The sequence below is a fragment of the Schistocerca piceifrons genome, chromosome 7 (genome assembly GCF_021461385.2).
Source record: "Schistocerca piceifrons isolate TAMUIC-IGC-003096 chromosome 7, iqSchPice1.1, whole genome shotgun sequence".
NCBI classification, from domain to species: domain Eukaryota; kingdom Metazoa; phylum Arthropoda; class Insecta; order Orthoptera; family Acrididae; genus Schistocerca; species Schistocerca piceifrons.
Genome location: NC_060144.1, coordinates 517,839,326 through 517,856,445, shown reverse-complemented (window position 1 = coordinate 517,856,445; position 17,120 = coordinate 517,839,326). Strand labels below are relative to the sequence as shown.

Below are 17,120 nucleotides of genomic sequence, written 5' to 3'. Positions count from 1 at the left end.
TTGATTTCTATTCAGTTTTTCAAGGCCTATCCACTGTGCTAACGTATAACTAAATCTAGTGGGGGTGCGATGGGGAGGTTCCCTCGTGAGTCCAGTCCACGCCACGTCGAGCTGGAGCACTGCGCCGGGCGGCTGGTGGTCCGACACGGTGTTAGGAGGCGACCCACGACTTGTCTGTCACCTCTGTCTACGAGTGCACTCTCAACTACACAGAGCAGTGTTCTGACCGTGACTGACACTTGCACGTACCTAGGGTTCTGCGCAAGTACCGTTCGTGGTCGGATCCAATAGTGCAAACTGCACTCTTCGCTAGCATCTGCATTTATGCTCAACCACGGATTACTCTCGGTGACGCCATACTTTCGTCCACCCCCTGTACCTGTAGTGATAAATACTTACATACGCTTACACACATAGTCATGAAGCCACTCTACGGCGCCGGGTGAAGGGTACTTACTACCAACCCTTGTCACTTCCATTCGTGATCCACTTCCAAATGAAGAGACGGGAAAGTTATCTCTGAATGCATCTGCCGGCCGTGGTGGTCTCGCGGTTCTAGGCGCGCAGTCCGGAACCGTGCGACTGCTACGGTCGCAGGTTCGAATCCTGCCTCGGGCATGGATGTGTGTGATGTCCTTAGGTTAGTTAGGTTGAAGTAGTTCTAAGTTCTAGGGTACTGATGACCACAGCAGTTGAGTCCAATAGTGGTCAGAGCCATTTGAACCATTTTTGAATGCATCTGTACGAGGTCTGATGTCCTTAATTTTTTCGTTAAACTCTTTAATTTTTGAGAACATTTCCTGTGGAGAAACAGTGGTCTGGAATCATAACACCTTCTCCGTGTGATATCGCAAAAGTGCCCTCAACCTCTGTCCGCTCCGCCGTCCTCTTTGACAAGGCCGTTGGCAGAATGAGGGTGACTTATTGTGCCGCCAATGCTTTGTCCTTAAACAATCTTAAAGTTGGAGGATATAGTATGGTTCTGCAGTCTTTAGCAAATGCTGGTTCTCAAAACATTATGAACGTCGTTTCGTGAAAAGATAGTCTTCTTTTCTACAAGGATTCTCTTCTAAACTCAGAGTTCAAATCAATTTTTGTATCGTAGGAACAAATTATTTAATAGTTTTCAAAAAGTTATAATATTTTTTGATTGTCATGGATATCTAATTTTTCAAATTTTCAGGAACCTGAAAGCCAAAAACTGGTCTTCAGTTGACTAGTCATTGAAACCATCTGCACCAGAGTCTTCGTTTTTCCCTAGGTCTTAAAGAGTTAAACTACATATCCTCGTTAGTGTTGTGAGAACAATAACAAATTTCAATGATTAGTGAAATTTGTATTATCACCTGCGAAAAGAAGTTTGAATTACTGTTTAGAATAAACAAATGCAGAATGAAATTTTCACTCTGCAGCGGAGTGTGCGCTGATATGAAACTTACTGGCAGATTAAAACTTTGTGGCGGACCGACACTCGAACTCGGGACCTTTGCCTTACGCGGGCAAGTGCTCTACCAACTGAGCTACCCAAGCACGACTCACGCCCCGCCCTCACCGACGAGGTACTGGCAGAAGTGAAGCTGTGAGGGTGGGGCGTGAGTCGTGCTTGGGTAGCTCAGTTGGTAGAGCATTTGACTGCGAAAGGCAAAGGTCCCGAGTTCGAGTCTCGGTCCGGCACTCAGTTTTAATCTGCCAGGAAGTTTCAATAAACAAATAGTTTGCTTAAAGAAAAAGTTACAACCTCTTAAAAAAGGAAGTATTTTAACGGACTTTCTTCACAGCAATTTAGCACCTGTGTAAAAATTCAATTTCTAGAAATAAATGAAGTGCCTGGAGTACATGGGCATTGAAAACGCAGAGAATGTGAATATTAAACAGTGCAACCAGCTTTTCGTATTACAATAACAAATGTTATAATTAGGCTGCAAGAGATTTTGTTTCTTGATGACGCAGAATCAAGAACGTAATTTTAATTAATAACAAATCGTATTTTTTCTTTCAATAAATAATTTTGAGTCCTCATCACACCATCCCTCACAAAGAGCAGACGTAAGCGCTCCAAAACAGCAGTCTGGGAAAAGCCTATGCTCACTGCATTTACAATGCAGCAAGTGAGTAAAGAGAGGAATTTGTAACCTGCCTTTGAGGGTTCATCTACAAAAAAATTCATTAACAACTGTATCTTCTTTTATTGTATTTCTTTGACTGTAACTTAAGTTCATGTTTATCCCGCTGGCAGTACTACAGTGTACACATATTTTGTAACTTGTCCTTTTATCTGTGATCTTTCACTTTGACTTGTAGCTTCCTTGAGCAACTCTGTGTTAACCTACTGGTTCTTGTTGTAACCGAGCAGTGGTGCTGTTCACTTTCTGCTCTTACGGCTTTTCATGTTTTTAACGTTGTTTTCTGCCTATTTAAGCCTGTATTACCGCGTTAGGTATAAATTTTCTTAAGTTTTCAAGTCAGCAATGGCATATACTTTCCTGGTTTTTATAGCACGTATGCCATGTGAACTAGTTATAATAGATATTTTTCGTAAGTACACTTAATTTTTCCGACAAATAATTCCCATTAAAATGTAATGTATTATGAGTTTCTCAGTTTTCACTTTATTTCCTTTTTGTGATGGCATTGTAAAGATTGTCGATGATGGAAACCGGTAGTGAATAAATGTATTGGAAAACAGCTCAGTGTTATCATGCCTTTCTAAAAGTGCGTCGATGCTCCTGACAGGTGTATGGAAAAAGGTTTCTTTCAGTTTAGGTTGTACACAAGCGACTGCCAAATATGAACCGAATTGGTTGGCCATATCTGACACCCCCCTCTTGTAGCAACATACCTGTCGCCTGCTACTTGTTTCAGATCGCATCTTTTCTATCATGCTCGTTAATTCAACTTGATTATGAGGCTAGAACGACGAACAGTACCCCCAGAATGGATCGAATGATACCCTTGCAAGCGTCTTCTTATTCTTTTTATGGATTCTTCCAATAAATATAATATACGTCTTCCGCGTGACTGGATTTATGTTGTTGCACCTTACCCGGATAGAAACTCCGAGATTCTTTTATTATGTGACTGATTCCAGTGGTTGAAGACTGATTGCGTAGTCAAATGACTGGATCTTTTCGTCTATTTATATGAATTACCTCAGTTACATAATGGTACAAAATGTAAATAAATAAGAACAGATGTTTATCTGCAGTTCCTTAAATTACCTGTATTTCTGTACACCTGCGGACAAAATGGGATCTTCACATTGGGTGGATGACATGTAACTCTGCCTCCGTAATGTCCTTTCACCCGCCTCCCTCGTCCTTGCCTCAGTCCCGCTCCCCCCCCCCCCCCCCTCCCCTATGATTCCTACGTCCCCACATTTGGGTATTAATCCCCCTCCTACCCGAGTGTGTGTCCCTCTTCTTTGGTCCCATCAGTGATGGGACTCCCAACTAGGACCTCAACCCTGCCATCTCACACGTCTGCTGCCACAGCTCAGCCACGTGACCCATAGGATGTGTGCCCCACTCTCTCTCTCTCTCTCTCTCTCTCTCACTCACTCACTCACTCACACACACACACACACACACACACACACACACACACACAGTGCCCGTCCTCGATCTGTGGAGGAGGAGGAGGAGGAGGAGGAGGAGTAGTTATCCGAGGACAGGGGCCTCCAGTGCCTTGGAGGTATCATCTCCCCTCTCACAAGCCGAGTCTGACCTATTTATGGATGTCACCCCCCTCCTCATTGGTAACGGATGGTGATTTGGTATCTTAACTGGCTCCACCTCATTTGCCTCCCATTTGCCTCCCATTTGGATTCCCATTCCATGCTTATTGAATTGAACTGTAATGGTTATTATTCTAATCTACTGGAGTTGCAAACTCTATCTTCCTTTTACTTGGTTCTGTCGGATCTGGGTCGTCACTTCGAGGGCTTCCAGTGGTGTTCACAGGTTGGTCCATACAATGTTGTTGGTACCTGTCTCCTCCTTTGTACCACACTGGACGTACTTTCTGTCCAGCTTCACTTGTACCCTGCAGTCATGTTTTGAAATCTCCATTTCACTCCTGACAAGCCATATACACACACTGCCCTGACTGGCCTCATTCACCAACTCTCAGCAACCCGTTACTTAATCAAAGAGAGCAAGTAGGTGTGTCGGGAACTCCTTGTCTCCTCCCTATGTTCTTCTCGGTCTTTGTCATGGGTGTAGACTACACTCCACACCCTCCAAGGTTGTCTGTGGTAGCCTCCCATTCACAGCCTTGCTGTTCCAGGTGGCCTTTATACAGATCCATCAGTTCTCACAGAACACCTCAAGAACCTATTTTGCGATTGTATCTGAAAAGTGTGGGCTGAAATTTCCCACTTATGTTTCGCCCCTTGTCAAGTGGAATCCTACAATGACCCTTTAACTGTATGGAACTTATTTTGACCCACTCTTCTTCCCAGTATTCAGCAACTGGCCCTGATTCCACCCATAACCAATTGCAGCAATACCTCAACTTTCCACAATGACAATATCTCCCCCAGGTGTTTAACTGAATTTGGCTCTTGTCAGACATTTTTCCCTCTCAATGGAGAGATAGTATTGTAGTTGCTGTCCTTAAGCTCAGCAAGGATCCATGTTCCTTCATAGTTACTGGCCAGTCAGACTGACCAGTGTCCCCTGCAATTTATTTTACAGAATGGTGGTTTGTTGGCTCATTTGGGTCGTTGAATCTTGGAACCTTTTGTCTCCTTACCGATGTGACTTTCAGGAGGGGTAGTCTCCAATCGATCACCTACTTTGATTGCAGCATGCCAACTGGTGGGCTTCTGCATGTACATTCTTGCACTTTCTTTATGGCAACAAGCTTAGTTGGTTGCCTCACATCCTCCTCATGGAGCCTTTGCTTCCTTGCCCACAGCTCTTGGGGCGCGGATTATTCAACTCCTGTGTTTATTAGGCATTAGTTCTGGCTTGTCTGGACTATGGTTATCGAGTTTGTAGATCAGCTGTTGCTTCCACTCTATTCCTCAGATAAAGTTCACCATTGCGGTACCCGTTTAGCTACCAGTGACTTTCACATTAGCCCTGTCAATAGCCTTCTGCTTGACTCTGGCATCCCCTCCTCCCCCCCTCCCCCTTTCGATTCTGCAGTCCCAGCTCGTGATTTCCTATGCCATCACTATCTGCTTTTCCACTGGCCTCCCCTCATACTCTATTTGTTTTGAAGCTTCAGGACGTCACCCACGTGTTGCTCATTATAAAGTGATTTTGCTGGTTGGTCCCTGCCTCATTCCTCTCTGCTGTCATTTCCATGTACCTTCCTTGTCCTCTTCCCCACGTTTTCTCCTGAACATCTCCACTTAGCCCTGGATCTCTTCTGGCGTTCTTACCTCTATATCTACATCCTCTGCCATTTTTATCAGCCATAATAGGTTGACCCATGGTTTTTTACACAATGATGGTTGCAAGCGCCCCCCCCCCCCCCCCCCCTCACCGTGATCCATAGTTTGCTGTACTGCTCCCACCATTTATCCTTTGCACTAAATATCCATTCCCACCTTTCTTGTCCCGAGTGTTAGCAGACGACCCTCGCATTGTTACATCTCTCTTTGGTTTTCTTTGCAGAAATGGCTTGTCCTCCCAAGTTTAAGTACCTGAACTAGCCTCTGGAACTGGGGGGGCTCTCGATTAGCATTGGTGTTGGTTACAGAGGCCTTGGCCTTGACTCCACACCGGCCAGGTTCTCCCCCCTTTTTCCCTACATGTTGCCTGGTCTTTTGTGACGTTTTGTCCCCCTTTTACTGTCGTCTTCCCCTGGTGTTGTCCTCACTGTGTCGTGATCATGGTGTCGAGTTGGGATTGGGAAGGATTGGTGGTGGAGCCAGTGCCCCAATGTATGTAGTATCCCTGGGGTGTACCTGATCTCACTGTTTCCCTGCCTTCCCTCCGTCTTTGTTCTCTATTCTTCCTGCTGCTCTGATGTTCCTTTTACCTCTTTATTTGCTTGTTTTCTCTTCCCCTTGATTGGACTGTGCTGTTTTTGGGGGTCCACCCTTGGTTTCTGTTACCTTAGATCATGGGACTGATGACATTGTTTGGTCCACCAACCAACCAAACGTAAATTCCCAAAAATTTCTTCCTCAGTTGAAGACTTGTATGATACTAGTAGACTTTTCTTAACTGGGAATGCTGTTTATGCTGGTGCTAGTGTGCTTTTTATTTCGTCCTTGCTCCATCCATCATTGGTTATTTCACTGCCTATAACTTCATTTACTTTGCGATCGTCAGTCCTGATGTTCATGTTTCTCGCTGTTCTCATTTCTGCTACTTCTCACTACTTCGATTTACTCTCAGTCCATTTTCTGTACTCATTAGACTGTTCATTCCATTCAACAGATCTTGTAATTCTTCTTCACTTCCACTGAGCAAATCTTAACATTTATATCCTTTCGCCTTGAACTTTAATCCCACTCTTGGACCTTTCTTTTGTTTCCATTACTGCTTCTGCAATGTATAAACTGTGTTACATCCTTTTTAATCCGAGCACTTCATTTTTTGTCTTCCAGTTGTCTTATTCAGTCTTGCCCCACCTCACCCAATTATTTTAGAAATACAATGGCCTTTATTCATCCCTTCTGCCTTATCTACTTTTAAGTCTTTAAAAATTATTCTAAATTATGATCCTAATACTGGATCCTCGTGTGTGTTCCCTATCGCCTCCTGTTTCTTCTCGTATCAAGTCATCAGATTAGTCTTCCTCCTCAGAGGGCCTCAATGTAATCTTTCCAGCTTCCTGCCCTCTCCTCTGTGTTTACCTTTAACACTGGAATTCCCGTGGCACTCTTAATGTTAACGCCCTTCCTTTGAATTTGTTTCGAATTTTTTGTATGCTGAATCAGTCCTTCCGACAATTTCTTTTTCGATTTCTTCACTTTTTCAAGTATTCATTTCGTCTTAGCCCTGCACTTCCTGTTTATTTCGTTCCTAAGTGACTTGTATTTCCGTACTCCTAAATTTCCTTGAAAATTTTTGTACCTCCTCCTTTCATCGAGCAACTGAAGTATTTCTTCTGTTACCCATGGCTTCTTCACAGTTTCGTTCCTTATATCTACGTTTTTCTCTCTAACGTCTGTGAGTGCTTTTTTTTTTTTTTTTTTTTTTTTTTTTTTTAGATATGTTCATTCCTCTCGAATTGAACTACATACTAGGCTATTCATTATGGAAGTATCTATAGCCTCAGAGAGCTAAAAGCGTCTCTCTTCATTCTTCAGTACTCCTGCATCCCACTTATTTGCCCATTGATTCTTCTTGACATCTCTTAAACTTCAGCCTACTCTCCATCACTACCAAACTGTGATCTGAGTGTCTGGCTACCCATGACTACCCTTTGAAATCCTATATCTGATTTCGGAATCTATACCTGAACATGATGTAATCTAACTCAAACCTTCCCATATCTTCTGCCCGTTTCCAAGTATACCTCTTCTAGTTGTAGTTCTTGAACAGAGTATTAGCTTTTACGAGCTGAAATTTGTTGCAGAACTAAACAAGTCTTTATGCTCTTTCATTCCTACTATCAAGCCCTTTTCTTCTAGTCCTTCCCCTACAACTGCATTCCAACGCCCTTGACTATCAGATCTTCATCTCCCTTTACGTTCTGAATTACCCTTTAAATACCCTCATATTCTCTCCCTCTCTCTTTCATCTTCTGTTTGCTGTATTGGCATGTATATCTGAACTATTGTCGTCAGTGTTGGTTTGCTGTCGCTTCTGATAACAGTACTATTGCAGTGTTCACCGCAAGTCACTCTCTGTTCTATGTACTTTTTAATAACGAATCCTACTCCCGATATTCCATTTTCTCCTGCTGCAGATATTACCCTATACTCACTACTACAGACTATTATAAAACATATATTGAAAATTTTATGTATATAGACTGAAGCGGAAAGTGAAAATTTTTACCAAGGCCGGGAATCGAACCCGTGTCTGCTGCTTAATAGGCACGTGCGGGTTTTTTTCCATTTTGTTCGTTGTTGATCGTTCCGGACGTCACATGACAGCCGTTCAAATTCATTGTTGATGTTTTCACTCAGTTTTATATTACAGAGGCCAACCAGCCTCTGACCGAACACGCTGAGCTACCGTGCCGGCTGTGTGTTAGCCACTAACAAGGGGAGGCCGCCAATTGTGAAATTCAGATTCGATTCATACTGCGCGTAATAAAAGCTCATGGCCAGAGGTGTAATGTGGCAAAGCACCAAGATGCACTTCTCAGCCGTTGTAGAGAAAATCGACAGTTAAAAGAAATCGTTGCGGTGAAATACTCTCTACGATCAATAATTTTCTGCAGCGTCGTGGCGCAGCGGTAAGCGCTCGGGTTCGTAATCCGAAGGTCGCCGGATCGAATCTCGCACCATACATCCGTTTTTTTGTATTTGTTTTTTGTAATTAATATATATATATATATATATATATATATATATAATTCCCGGTAATCAGTTGCAACAATTATGCATATAATAAGATGTTGAAAGTCGTTTGTCGTGGAAAAACTGGCGACTTCGAACATCATTATGTTTTCCGCAAACAAAGTTGTATTTCACAAATGTTATTAATTCTCTTCATACTGTTATCCACGTATAGTTAACGGAAGACGTAGAAACGATATTCCGAAACGAATACGTATAGCGTGAGTCAAACGTTCGAATTAGAATAGAGACACCACGAACACAAATTTTCTGTGGCAGGTATGAAATATAAACTCCGTTACTCGCTCGTTACACTTGGACAGATGTTGAATGGGCCGAAACGAGCCGCCGCGTAACAGCGTAGTTGCCTGCTAACTTCGAAAGAAGGTAGATGCGGTCCCTAGCGCAACTTATAACATCGTCGAAAATCAGTGCGGACGGGAGAGCTTTGGTACACCCTGTTAAAAAAAAAGGGAAAAATGGAGGCGGTACAATTGGAGAGCGATCCGCCTTCACCAACATGCATAAGCAATTCATTAATAGTATATATATATATATATATATATATATATATATATATATATATATATATATTTGAATTACAAAAAACTAATAAAAAAAAAGTTGCATGGGGGCGAGATTCGATCCGGCGACCTTCAGATTACGAACCCGAGCGCTTTCCGCTGCGCCACGACGCTGTAGAAAATTATTAATCGTAGAGAGCATTTCACCGCAACGGTTTCTTTTAACCGTCGATTTTCTCGACAACGGCTGAGAAGTGCACCTTGGTGCTTTGCAACATTACACCTTTGGCCATGAGCTTTTATTATGCGCAGTATGAATCGAATCTGAATTTCACAATTGGCGGCTTCCCCTTGCCACCTTAGCACTGCGGTTGACACAAGTGCACGGACTACTGTGGCTCGTCTCCCACCTCGATCCAAATTCTAACTGCTGCCCCAGCCTGCTTAAATTCCCTCTGATACGAACAGAATTGCAGAGGCTCTCCATGTTCTAGAACAAGCACCTTAGCATCGAACGTAAACGGGAGATCCAGTCTGAAACCCAGGTGCAGGTACTTACACAAATGAAACCACATAATTAGAGAGACCGTACTGGTCTCATACAGATAAAATCATATCTGTATGAGACCAGTCAATTCTCCGAAACTGTCATGTCATTTTGTTCATAGTGATCCACTCAGACCTAAGGTTACAAAGAATTCTAGGTGGCTCATTCAGGGTAACTAGTACGGCATCGCTTAACAAAACCTTGTCTCCGTGCACAGTACGTGACTCTGTATTGTGAATATGACAGAATGGTGTGAATTGCTTTTCTTTTCCAATTAAGGCTTCAGTAAGTTAATCACAGTTACCATATTACTACGATATTTAATTCATTAACAGTAGATTGCACAACTAATGAGGAGGTATTGAATAGAATTGGGGAGGAGTTTGTGGTACAACCTAACTAGAAGAAGGGATCGGTTGGTAGGACATGTTCTAAGGCATCAAGGGATCACCAGTTTAGTATTGGAGGGCAGCGTGGAGGGTAAAAATCGTAGAGGGAGACGAAGAGATGAATACACTAAGCAGATTCAGTAGGATGTAAGCTGCAGTAGGTACTGGGAGATGAAGAAGCTTTCACAGGATAGGGCAGCATGGAGAGCTGCATCAAACCAGTCTCAGGACTGAAGACAACAAATGGCTCTGAGCACTATGGGACTCAACTGCTGAGGTCATTAGTCCCGTAGAACTTAGAACTAGTTAAACTTAACTAACCTAAGGACATCACAAACATCCATGCCCCAGGCGGGAGTCGAACCTGCGACCGTAGCGGTCTTGCGGTTCCAGACTGCAGCGCCTTTAACCGCACGGCCACTTCGGCCGGCACTGAAGACAACAACAACAGTCAGTTACAAAAACTTAGTGCAAATCTTACCTTCTGTCACTGTTTCCTTGTGTCTTAGAGGAATAGTTTACCACTAAGATTGCGTATCTTTGGCGACACTGGATACACTTAATGATTGCTGGAATGCTCCTATTGTTAATATGCACAGAGAAATCGAGCCGGCCCATTCGGGGACCCGGATCACCGATAGCAACCATACCCTAAGTCAGTTTCCAAATTACTCAGCTAACTTTTAGATAATACAGCAGCCCGAGAACTTAAACTCTAAAACGGCAAAGAAACTCTTAGAAAATTACAAACTACGTTGAACACGAGATACTTTTCAGTTTGTTGCCCACGTCAATGGGCTTGCCCTCTGCCACTTGCAGTGAGCATTTATCCGGCCAGAGTAGAGGCCCCGATTCACAGGCTGTGAGCGTACCTGCTGTTAGTCACTACAAATACGACCCAGTTCTTTGCCACTATTCAGTGATTCAATTGGATACAAAAAGTTGATTCCAAACGAGACCGGCTTCGCGCAATTTAAGCAGCTTGTCTGTGAAAGCCTGGAAAAATCAGAACAATTTCCATAAAGCTTGGTCGGCTTTAACTAAAAAACGTGAACTCTTAGTAGGATAAATACTGTGGGACAGTTGGAGTGCTTCTTGCCGCACATTTTGATGTACAATTAGTCACATTAGTTCTCATATTGACTTTATTACAGCTTTTTGTGAGCATCAGTAACTTATATACTCTGTTTTCTGGCCAATACTTGGAATCTGTGCGCTAAGTGTCTTACTTAGATGGTTCAAACATTACGCACACATTAACATCATGCCTATCTAAAAAGTACACGACAATCACGTATTTCAGTTACAAGTTTTTTTTCTGGAAATATTTGTAGTTGAATAATCAAAATTAAGGTTATTATTCTATAACTAATCAGTATATAGTTTTCTTCCTGTTGGTAGCACTCTAGTATATGTGGTCTACTTCACTCCAAATAGTATCCTGAAACATCGCAAAAAATTTCGTAGCTCGAGCTCAAATAGATTTTTTCGGCATAAAATAAACATGGCATAAAATAAACATGGCATAAAATAAACATGGCATAAAATAAACATGTCAAATGTAGTTCTCACAATATTCAGTTCAAAATTATATTTGATATAGACAACACCTCTGTTGTTCCTAATACAGTCCAACAGCAGAATCTTCTCGGTTTACATGTTCCTCATCTTGTCTCTTCCTTTCCTCGTTTCTCTTGTCATTCTGGCCTCTTTAGTTTCCTCAAGCTTTGGCCACTCTCATGGAATCAAGTACCACCAGTGACTACCTCATACTGAACCCATACTATATTCCTAGCAATTCTAGAACTTCAGTACCAAAACACTTTTCTGGAGGCATAACAACTCTGGAGAATGACAAAATAGCAAGAACTCAAATTACAGAAAAGTTTATAAGCAAAACAACGCTCGAATACCAAATATATATAAAGGAAAACGTAAGACCATGCCAAAGAGAATCTTCTAACAGAGCTGTCAACTCGAGAAACAGTTGTATAGTATATACTTCTCCAATGGGAGTCTACTGACTACATGTAATGTATGAAAGCAGCGGAAACGTAAGTGTGGGCGCACACCGAGAGATCTTTAAGTTGGTTTTTTAAATAACTCTCCTATGTCCAAGTCAGTTTTAACTACTATTTTCTTCAAAAAGATAAGATTTTTTGAATCGAGTTCACAAGTACAAGACCTTAACGGTTTGTTTAAATGAAATAATAATAAAGGAAATGATGAATGCTAGTTTCAAGTCTGCGTGAGTTCCTGAATGCGTAAGAGGTTGGTTTTAAATAATTGGTTAAGTTTATCGTGTAGGGACCAACCAGCGCATTAGTCGCAATACCCTGGTGATTAATCACACAGTAAGGTGATAAGAAAAAAGGCATGTTTTTACCTATGTGATGAAAAATGTTTACAACTCACTGACCTCTGAGTTAAACAAATCAAAGTTCAATGATTGCCCTTTAAGTAGAATCAACGTCTCAACAGCACTAAAGTCTTTAAACTGAAGGACCACATTATCTAATTGCACAGGATGTGGAGTGGTACGAGTGAGCGTCAGATGGCAGCATAGGGAAAGAGGTAAAAGAAAAAAAAAATCAGGCTCATTAAACGAATATTAATAAAGCGCAATTTATGAGCGAAAGAGCTGGCTCACCAAACGCCTGTAAGACCGATTTTTGAGTATTCCTCTCCAGTGTGCGACAGTTGAGAGTTTGAATTAATAAAAGAGGCAGAGGAAAGGTCCAACGAATAGCGGCCCGTTTCGTCACCGGGTCACTAAATAAGCGCGACTGTGTCACGGAGATACTCAAAACCGCCAGGGGCAGACGCTGCAAGAGGTCCGCGGTCCATCACATCAGTTCCACCCTCATATAACCCGCAAAATAGCCGCGAAGAGAAAATGACCGAAATTAGAGCTAATCCGGATCTTCAGCGACAGTCACCCTCTTCATCCACCATTTGCAAATTGTGTGCCGCTGTCGTTTCCTCCTTTAACAGTTCAAAGTACCCTCCATAATACAGTGGCTCGCGGATGCAGATGTAGACGTGTACACTCAAGTACGACACCCTTCCCTGGCTTTGCTACAGCCCCTTTGTATTGATGAATTGTGTCCCGGGCATGCGGGAGTAATGCTATCCTTTTCGGTTGGTTTTGCAGCTGGAGTATGAGACGGACTTTCGGGAGGAAGAGGCGGCGATCGTGACAGTGTGTGACACAGAATGACGCGGCCGTCTGCAGAAACCTAGCGGCACCTCTCAGGTACGGCAAACACGACGAGGCGTACAATAGAAAAGTTCATTTCCACAGCTTTTTTCATTTTTGTGTTTAGAATTTATACATCATCGAAGAACACATTTTAGACAGATTATTTAACATTAAGACAAATCCGGCAAATACAGGCCTTAATTTCGGCCGGAAGGTACCGGAACCTCCCAGACAACTTTTTTGAACTCACTGGACCCCCTGCGGGTCTGGAGGTTAGAACAGGCCCGAGGTATTCCTGCCTGTCTTAAGAGTATCTCACGTTTCGGCCTTTATGTGATGGTCCCCTGTACGGTTTGACGTCCATTTTTCAAAATTTACCCGAAGAGCGAGCCAATTGGGGAAGGGCACATTACATGGTGCATCATGTCCATTGTGCATTGAGATCATTAGCCCACGTTCTCGTCGTCACATTGCAGTCCCGCCCATTCTCCATCTGCTGGGCGAGTACACCTTCCTAGGTGTGTGTTCCACCAGGCACAGTGTCGCTTTCCGTGCCGACGATGACCATGGACTTCTTTGCACCTCATATCCAGCACGGTAGCCAGTCCGTTGTGGTGGGGCCGCCATGTACCCCGTTGGTTGTAGCCCCTTGACAACACGGGGATAGCTCTGTTGATGCCTGCGCCGTTAACTCCCCACGTATGCCAAGGAGTAGATGCCTATTTCCCTGGGGCATCGGGACTCCCGGCAATAGCCATTCTGCCAGGTGGCCCTTGCTGCGGCTGGGTGACGCCCGTGGGGAGGGCCCCTGTTCGGTGTGGGTGGCATCAGGGCGGATGACACACCGTCAAGCGTAGTACGTCATTCTTGCTGGTGGTCCGCCGCCAGTAGTCTCTAAGCGGGCAAAGTCTAACTTTAATGCTCAGAAATATGACCCCAGTTTTGCAAGTCCTACTCGCACCTGGCGATTTTTTTATTGTGAAACTAAATAAGATTACATGGCATCCTTAGTGACGGAAAACATGAGAAACTGTCTGCGTCTGTCCCTATACCCACAGTTTGTGCCAGGCATAAATTTTATTATGTCTTCGACGCGCCACAAATAGTTCAATAATACATATTTTTTTGTGTTTATTATCTATGTCGTGCGGCTGATTAACGGTCTCTCTCTCTCCCCGCTCAATAAAGCGTAACGTGGGCACTGTGCACTCTGGCGAGAGAGATTGGTACGCATGCATGAGCACCACATACGAGATGAGTTCTTGGCCAACTATGTTTGAGATAAAACATATTAGTGAAATACATGTTACACGATTTTAAGGTAAATCCACGAATAAAATGAAAAAATGGCAGGGAACTTTTATTATTTCACTGTGCAGATATTATTATATATAAAAATAAAGGAAAAACTCATGTGTGAACAGAACTAATCATCGAACACTCCGGAAACTTATTTCCCCTATTATTCTAGAAGGTATTTCTGAACAGTCCCTTTTTAAAGTACAGCAGTAATCTGTAAACACGCGCTTATCGCATCTTCCTTGGTAGTGGTCCTCTGTAGTTTCAAAATCATGGTGAAATCGTCCACCTTGTACCTCACTGGCGTCTCCTAAATCGTCTGGAAAATGGCCCGAGTATTTGTGTAAATAGTTCCCCTTAATACTACTCTTTCACTCAAGGGACTTCAAACCGTTAAGCACCTCGTTTACCAGTCCAACATAGTTTTTGGATTTGCGTTTGTCCAGAAAAGTTTCGGGCAGCTGCACCAAATGAGGTCCAGGCTTTTAACTGAGCCACGTTCATGTATGAAGGCACGATCCTTAATGAGTTGTTTTATTTGTTGACAGTTAAATATTCCTGCTTCAGTTTTTTCCATTCTCAGATGAGACAACATATATATGCAAAACATGATCCGTTTGTATCAAGAACCTTCACCAACTGTTTTGAAATTCTTTCGATAATTATTTTAACTATTTTGCAAGACGTACGGAAAATTCTCAACTATCTGACTGCGAGTTTTAACAAAAAATTCTCTAACGTCTCCTAACAACTGTTCTGCAATGCTCCTGTGTGCAGCGGACAACTTACCTCGTCTTGCCGCTGCAACTACGTGATCAGCAACATGCTAAAATATTTCAAAACCAATACTGCTATCCATGAGGAGTGCAATACGTGGACTAATTGCAACAACTACTGCACATTTTTTATACATAGAAATTGATCAGGAGGGGTTTGGTGAACTAACCTTAAACGATGCAAGAAAAAAGGAAAGAAACCAATAACGTGTATAGTCTATTATTTTTGCAATATATTATTTAAACACTGACAAACTTTACACAGACTTTTAATTATTCCACAATGTCTATACTCAATAAACATGTTTCTGGTCACAGCAAAGGTACCGATATTATTGTGAGTGTATAAACAAATTTGACAGAATCCATCTAGTACGTAAGCAATCAACAACTACGAGGGTTGGAACTTAAATAGTGGCAACTATTCATTCACAACCGATACAAAAGAGTTACATGTTTGCACCTGTTACTGTCATTCAAAGTAGTCACCAGCGTTGTGCAGAATCCGTTGCCAGCGATGTGGAAGGCGTAGTATACCGTTAGCAGAGCCTGGTCTGCTGATGATGCGAATGGAGCAGTCTAAAGTTACGGTTATTCTCGTGTACGACTGTGATGGTGTTATCCTAACGCATTACGTTCCTCCACGGCAGATCGTCAATGCATAATATTACTGTTCGTTTTTGGAGCATCACCTGCGACCAGCTTTGCGAAAGAAGCGGCGACACTTCCTGCGCAACCCATCCATCATTTTGCACGACAATGCGCGGGCGCATACAGCGCAAGCTGTGGCTGCTCTGTTCGGTCGATGGGACTGTGAAGTACTGTACCATGCACCATACTCCCCGGACTTAAGTCCTTGTGACTTTGATTTGATTCCGAAAATGAAGGAACTACATCGTGGCATTCGCTTCAGAACTGTTCCAGAGATTCGACAGACAGTAGACCGCTCCATTCGCACCAACAGAACTGGCTCTGCCAACGGTATACTACGCCTTCCACATCGGTGGCAACAGGTTCTACACAGCGCTGGTGACTACTTCGAAGGACAGTAACAGGTGCAAACATGTAACTTTTTTGTATCTGTTGTGAACAAATAGTTGCCAGTATTTAAGTTCCAACCCTCGTACTTGCAGCAAAAAGGTAAATTACCAAAAATCCTCAAATATTACCAAAGTCTCCTCCGGCGCTACCAACACGATCACGGCAGGCTGCGACCTCTCACCCTGCGTCCGACCACTTCGGACTCCCCTCGACAACTGCTCGCTCTCCACTACTCGCAAAAATATTTCGGAGTTTGTGTACGCACACAGCAGAATCATGTACGTCTAACTTTCAGGCCCAGTTTGATATGCAGTGGAGGGACGACGTATTCTTTCGTTCACCAAAAGTGTAGTTAATGACACATTTTTCCTCAACGTCCATGTTTCCTCTCTTAAGTCACACTTTTTCTAACCCAGTGTTTGTTTTATCTCTGTGGTCACAGAGGCCCAAGAAGTAAGAATATTTATCGTCATTTTGCTGTCAAAGGAAAAAGTTAACCATTTTTATCTCCACGTTCATGTCCGTGATACTTTATCGTCTCGAAGACCAAAGCTACGATCTTGAATGACTTTTTTTTGTCATTTTCTTTGTGTAAGTAGTTCGTAACGAACCGCATTTGTTCTGATTGTGTAGAACACATTTCAGTCTTAGGTCTGAACTGCCAATAAATAGGCGACAATCATATGGAAAACATACAGAAAGTACCATTTTTTCCACGAGTCCTCTAAATTCGTGACAAAATACAATGCTGTCTTCTTGGAAGCAGAAGGGTAGAAAACCTCTTTCTCTTGAACGGTAAAACTTAATTTTGGTTTATTGTTCCACTAAATTTTTATTGTTCAACCTGGAAGCCAGTAATTCAGAAGCTTCTT

At 42.8% G+C, this 17,120-nt stretch overlaps 1 protein-coding gene across 4 annotated transcripts in view; it reads left to right on the top strand.

Moving 5' to 3' along the window:
• LOC124804661 (zinc transporter 1) overlaps positions 1-17,120 on the top strand; it is a 682,916-nt gene that overhangs the window by 473,190 nt on the left and 192,606 nt on the right. For 2 of the 4 annotated variants that reach the window (XM_047264897.1, XM_047264899.1), the window contains one exon: positions 13,085-13,186. The exons of the other annotated variants lie outside the window; for them this stretch is intronic. The gene's annotated coding sequence lies outside the window, so the exon portion shown is untranslated. The remainder of the gene's footprint in view (positions 1-13,084; positions 13,187-17,120) is intronic. 4 annotated transcript variants of the gene reach the window in all.